We start from the raw sequence: 7169 nt of genomic DNA, 5'->3' as shown, positions 1-7169 counted from the left end.
TCCCTCATTCTGTAGGATTATTGTCTGGTCCCGAGAACACTGAGAAGCAGAAGAGTTGAAATGTAAGAACTAAAATAGTACTTCTGGTAGTAAAATATAACTCCCTATGCACTGCTGCTTTAGAAATCCAAACTGGGGTAATTTCTGCCTCCTATATCTTTATACACGTAAATGATCTGTGGTGCAAGAGCTTCACTATAGATAATCCTGACTTAAGATATTGTAGAATTATTGTATTGGAGGAATCTGAAAGACAGCGGTTGTAGTTTTTAAACTGTTCAATAGGGCAATTGAACAGAAAAAGCTTCTCTTCTCCAGCCGGCTCAAGAAAGGACCCAAATCACTAACTCAAACTCTTAAAAAAACATGTTGAAAAAAATAGCTGGAGCCCCTTAAATGCATGTTGTTGTCACTGTTGACAAGGTCAGTAAACTCATCAGTAACACTGCACATACACGTCTACTGGGAGTCAAAACTGGGTAATTCTAGAAAGCTATTGGAAAGGAGAGTTTATAATCTCCCCCTCTCCCAAGGGAAAGCCATGCAAACATGGGAGGCTGGATATCAAACTGGGAACTTACACAGGGTGAGTTATCAGCTTTGGTATTTTCCACTGTGTGGGTTTTTAAATTCAGATAGTCTGTAAATTACAAGTGACTCATGCTTCCCATCAAAAATGTTCCAGTTAAGGATAAGCAGACTTACACTGGAAGGAGTTTTTTCTAGTGCAAAAAACACTGCCTGCCTACAAATTAACATAATTACTTACTATGTTACTTAGCCTATTTTAAGCAGATAATACAGTACACGTAAGATCACCCTTTCTGTGTTCAGCTACAAACCATTTATGCCTCTTTGGAACACAGGGAACGGCACAGGTTCGGGTGAGCAGCAGCTGTACACCACAGTTTCATCCAGGGATGAAGGGGGGCACTAGAGAAGGATCACTGAGGATGGATGGTGTGTGGCTGGGGAAAGAGCCTGCCCAAGCCCTCACAACAAGCAAAGTGCAAGTTATCTGCAAAACAAGACCCTCTCCTGTCTAGAATCATATTTGGCTTCAATTTTTTAAAATATTATTCGAAGCCAGAAGATAAAGTAACCTCTTAAAATTCAGCACAATATTTACAATGCCTTGTTTGGGGTTGAATTTAAATTAAATGTTTGTTACAGAACTTTTAAAGTTATGCTTCTCCATTCTAATTGTTAATGTGTGCACTTAAACATCCACACCACATACTTTTTTGGTTTTTTTCCAATTATAAAATCTAGCAAGCTATGGAGAATATTTTTGTTCCCTTTGGTTAACAGAGACCATGCTCTTCTGTTTAGCTCTTATTAAGAAAAAAAAAAAAAAAGTAAATCAGACTCACCATTGATGTAGAAAGAAACCAGAAACATGCATTGTGAGATTTTGTACCTTTTGCAGTACTCTGAGGGAGTCCTGGACCTGTTCTCAAGTACATTATAACATGCACATGGTACTAATCATTCCGAATGTGAACTACTCCAGTTTTTCCTGGAAAGGCACTATTTATTTGCACACAGGAATAACAATCAGAGGAGAACAGTCACTTGTTTTGGAACTGCGCCTATGCTTGCTCATAGTGCTCAACTGGACCTTAAAAGAAGAATCTTTTGACAGCTCCATCTAGAAAGAATCTCAGTAAGTTGATTACTGAAACAGAGCTGCTTCTGATCATACCACATACCACGTGTTCCTGTAAGCTAGCAAGACTCATAAGGAAACATAGAAAATGGGGATGACAGAGGTGACAGCATAATTTTGGATCCCTTACACTAGAAAGGCCACTTCTGTGGCAAAGTGATGACACTTCCCAATCTCTGGATACAAGCAGCTTGTCCTCTTGGTGAAAAGTTCACATGGAAAAAGACCCAGTACTTTATTTTAAAAAGAAGATTTCACTGCCTTATTAGAAAACAAATAGCAGAAAAATAGGTTTTTAAGATTTCTCTTCCATTTAGCTATTGGAGGATGGGTTGTAAAGGAAGTGAAAGGGGTGGGACATGTACAAAGCAGTAAATATCCCGTCACAATCTTAGGAACCAAAACTTTTTTTATATAAACTGTTTTGTATATCCAAATCTTCTGTACTCTGTTCAAGAATATACCATAACTCAGTATGGCACCGAGACCTACTGACCAAGATATCAGGAGTTATTCTCTACTGAATGTTACCTGAACTGAGATTACAGATTTTCCTAGTACAGGGGCAACATTAAGATCTGTCTAACATAATAAAGCCTTTTCTGTTCCTTACATGTGACTCTGATGTCAATTACTTTGGGTCTGATAACTGATGTTTTAATGGCGTTGCTTAGAGTACATTTTTCACTTGTATTCAGGTGCTGGGATACTGTTGAAAGGCTTCTAGAATGGAAAAGTAAAGAGTTCCTCCTTCAAACCAGTCCTGTGAATCATGGTATTAAAGTAACCCCTAAACTGAGACACTTCTGTTCAAGAAATAACAGAAATATTTTACATTTAAGGTAGATAATATTTTTTTTTCAACTCTACCTACTACTAATTTTAAAAAGTGGTTCTATGTCAGTTTTCATAATTTAATTTTTTACACTGAAACATTCATAGTAAGCACTCAGGAAAATGAGTGTTTCTCAAATAATGCTTGCAACTACAAAGCTGTGTCTGGGTCTCTTTCAGAGTTGGGAATGAATTCCAAACTCCTGTGGGACTCTGAGAAAAGCCTCTCAACCAGAGCACCTTTATTATTCAAAGAGCTATGAAACAGACAGTTTTACACAGAAAGCTCAGTTGAATGCCATAGAAATACGTATTTGGTTTCCTACAGCTGGCTCTTTGACCTTCCTTAGGTTTGGAAAATGAGAACAAATCCTAGGAGACAGCTGAAAGGGGAAAAGGAAGCTGCTGGAAAGAATACATCCTATCTGACTCTGGCCTCCTCAGCCAGTAGGCGTTTTACACCACGAACGTATTTCAGCATGTGACTGTACATCAATACTTGTTTTTCTGTCTGAGACAGATTTCCCACCACCCCACAAGAGCTAGCTTAAATGAGAAAAACTCTGGAAGGTAAAAATTAGTTTTGAATCTTTTTTTTACAAATTCCAATTTTAAAAATTGTATTAGTGTGAATACAACAGACTTTTAGATGGGCAAACTGTTCCCTCCCCACTACCCCAACAACCCTGTTAATACCTGCCTGTAACTTCAGCCATACACCATATACAGCTCAACGTAAACATGTCAGGAAGCGCATTCCTCCCGCTAGGACTGTCCCACCACATGTGCAGGATGTCTCCTTCGGTGCTGTAAGGCACCAAGGGCAGCTGCTGCGGAAGCTCACCGCATTCTGGCTTGTCTCTGGCACGTGCGAGGCCTTACCAAACAGTGTCCAACCTGCCTGTTCACTTTCTTGACAGCAATCTTAAAAGTAATTCCCAGCACCTGTGCCTGATTCTCATCAATAAGCAGAGCCAGCTTTTCCCCATGCAGGACGTACCTGCCTGCTCTGAGTTAATAGCCTGGGGAGTCTGGGTCATCACAGTGCACCGAGACACCGAGGCCAACATGGGGACCGTGCAGCTGTGCGGGTGTTGAGGCTGCAGCTGCAGTCTGTGCTACAGGTAGACACCAGCACGCCCACAATGCAGCCCGATGCCACCGGGTATCACCCCCGGCTGTGCGTCACCTATGAATGTGCTCTTACAGCATCGGAACAAGCTCCTGCCACTCAGCCCTTCTTCAGCCAGAGATGACTTTCACCGCAAACAAACTGCACCGAAATTTCTCCTCAGTCATTCTACGTACTAGTTAATGACATTCAGAAGATCTTGGGGGACAGCGATGACAGGGGTGGGGACTGATACAGGGAAATTACAACAAGGAACAGCATTGCAGTTGAGGAAAACCCAGTTTGTTTCTAGCTTGTTTCAGTTAGGAGGAGTGAAGCATTGCAGGATGCTCGCTCTGCCTCACAGTCCTGTTTAAAGGAAAACAGGCAGTGGAAAAGCAGAGGCCCAAGGTCACCCGAGAGCACTGTGAGGTGAAAGGGTACCTGCAGAACCAGAAATACACACTGGTGCCAGCCCCTTGCCGCTGGCATACCCAATGTGAACCTGGCACCACAGCTTCACTCCCCACAGCTGCCCATAAACAGCACAGCAAAACTCACCCCAACTCTGCGTGCCTCCGTGAGCGGGGTTTGACTTTGGTATGAAGAGCCAGCCTGCAGGAAGGAAGCATGGTGCCTCCATCAGAGAGTTTGCCACAGGATCAGAGCAGTGCTTTGCCCGGAGCTCTGCTCAGTGCTGCTGCTGGGGTGTTCCGCACAGCAGCTCCCATCCAGCTCCTGTCCATGCAGTGGAGACAAAAGTGAGGAGAAGCCTCTACCCACACCACAGGCAGTTAACTGGTGTCTCCTTTATTACCGGTTAGGGCTCTCACTGAGGAACAGAGATACAGCTGTGTGATAGTAACCAGTGCTTCATCTCCAGGTGAACAAACCACCTTTGCAGATTCTGCTCTTGCTGCCTCTTCCCATCTACTGCTCCCATACTCACACCTACACAACAAGATGAAAAATCAGTCACTAAAACACACTTCAAATTTAGACAAATTGCAATTGCTTTGGGTGCAGGAGGCTTTCCTGTCCTAGCACCCGTGACCTGCCGGCACACAGCTCTGTGCTGCTCCAACAACCAGCCAGCATCCCCATTGAAAAGGGCCACTGCCTTTAATCCTGTCCCGAGCACATGCCTGCGGCTGCATCACACCAGAAAACCCCGTGAATCAGTAAAGGCAATCCCAGGGGCTTCTGGCTGGGCTTTGACAAGCTCGCCAGGTCAGTCCTCCCACTGCCCCGCGGTGAGTGGAGGTGCTGGGAGTGGAACTGAGCTCCCACCACTGTCGTAACTCCATCCAGCAGCTGTACAGTGCCCCCGTCACAATCTCACCAGCTCATAGGAAATTCCTTCGACGACTGCCTGACAAGTCCAGCCCGGTTTGCAGTCACTGCAGAAATGCCTCCAGTGTACCTCAGGAAAGGAATTAAACCTGTGCCCTCTGGAGCCCAGAGACTCCCAAATCTGCCATCGGTGTAACACAGCCCCTGCCAGCCGAACACAAAGCAAGAGCTTCCCCCGAGGAGCTCTGCAAGTACCACAGAAAGGTTCACTCTGATACTATTACCCTTCATACTTCCACCGTGGCTGGCAGCGGCAGTGTAAATACACCAACCCTCACAGCCTAACCACAAGGAAACTCCTCTCTGTTTGCTTTGCCTTCTCCCTCTCTGCCATATAATTCTATTTACCCAATAACGAGCAGTGCTGGTGGATTATACGCTCCATCTGTTTTGATTCAACACACTGATCTTTGCTGATTTGAAGATAATTAAAGACCTCTCCCCCACTCTCCCTTTCTCTCTGCAGCATGTATGCCAGCTGCTTGCTGGAATCCAGCTCATTGAACAGGATTCCCTACTCAGGAAACTCGAGGAAAATAACTTCTGACTACCAGGGTTTTTGCTGACTAGACTTCACGAAGATCATTGCTAAGTCAGATCACCTTGTGTTTGCAATACATTGAATTCGTTCCTCATTAGCCAGCTTGGGGCTTGATGAGGAACGGGAACAGTGTTTTTTCTGTGTGAAGATGTGGAATAAAGAACTCTGAAATATATTTGATTATGGCACAGCAGGGACCCCTTCTGCTCCTGGATGGCCCAGGAGACACAGGATAAGCAATCAGGTATTCTGCCTCTTCAGGCAACGCTGTTACTGGACCTGAGCACGGCCCCGCCTGGAGATGCAGGACCTGCCTGGCCACCGCGGCGGCTGGAGGATGTCGATTTGCTGAGGAGCTGCTCAGCCCCCAGGTGTGTGGGAAGCAGCCCAGCACCTGCTGACAGTCCTGTGCAGAAAGCCAAAATCCTCCTGACTGACCTTTGCCAGCTCCCAGAGATGGGGAGTGCGGGACTAAGACGTACACCCATCTTTACGAGAGGGCTGGGCGGGCTGGGGGAGCGCTGCGTTCCCAGTGCAGAGCTCCCCGGGCTCACCGCCTGGCCGCCGCAGGCTGTTGTATTTCTCACTATTCCTCCTCTACTAAGCACAGTCACCTCGTGTACAGCACACCCTTTAGGCTTCCCCCTAAAAGATGCCACAGAAGAGACAACCAGCTGCTTTGTTTGCTTAAAATGAATTCCCAACACTAAAGCCCTGCTTTTTTAAAAGTTTCTTTTCCCCTTTTCTGGGGAAAGTTTCTGCTGTTCATATTCACTATACATGTCCTTTCTCTGCTGACAAGAACAGGTCTCAGATCTCAGATCTTATTAACCTCCAGTTTTGTAGCTGTTTTATTTACTGCAGCAAATACACAGTAAGGACTTCCAGAGCTCAGAGTATTTCCTTCAGCCTTTAAACTGTTTTCTTGAGGCTTTCTGGTTTGCTTGCTTGTTTGTTTTTAAATAAAGGAAATCTTGGCACCAAGACCGGATACAGGCACTATTGCAAGTCCCCTACTTGTTGGAAGTCCTTGAGCTTATTCCTAGATGTGCAGTTCCAAATTGGCCCTACTGAGACGCTTTGCTGTTCCCCTCAGGAAGAGGCCCCAAGAAATGGGCAATGCTGTGTGTGATTCACTGCTAACAGCTGTCACCACAATTGCTTCCAGACCTTTACAAAAGCACCGAATAGCACAGATCGCTGCAGAGGAAAAGAATCTCAGACACCTACTTGATAGGGATTCCCACCAACTATCACTATGAAAGCTTTGCTGACTGGTTCTCCATCCTTTCAACACATGCTCTAGGGATACGTAACACCATTTTGGAGCAATGAGGGAGGCTTTTGTGAAGCACTGATGTACACACTCAGTGTTGCTATTAAACCTAAACCTCTAATTCCTCAAAGTCACACTAGTTTGACAAGAATTATGTCCCATAAAACCCTCTTGAGTCATTTCAGCTCTCAAGGCACCACCATGTCCCAGGAGTTTCCCCTCTGTTGTGCTGCAGACAGATGTCTGGACAAGTAACTCGTTGCTGTGCTTTCCTGGAGCACGTGCCTTATCTTCCACAGTTTATCAAAAACTAACGCCATTGGGTCAGGGATTTCCCCAGTCACCTCTTCAGACTCTTGCTAAATACCAGTTGAGTTGTCCCTTT

This window comes from Pterocles gutturalis, unplaced genomic scaffold (genome assembly GCF_000699245.1).
Source record: "Pterocles gutturalis isolate BGI_N339 unplaced genomic scaffold, ASM69924v1 scaffold9893, whole genome shotgun sequence".
In the NCBI taxonomy this organism is placed as follows: domain Eukaryota; kingdom Metazoa; phylum Chordata; class Aves; order Pterocliformes; family Pteroclidae; genus Pterocles; species Pterocles gutturalis.
The sequence above is the reverse complement of the archived record's forward strand: the minus strand, read 5'-3'. Positions refer to the sequence as shown.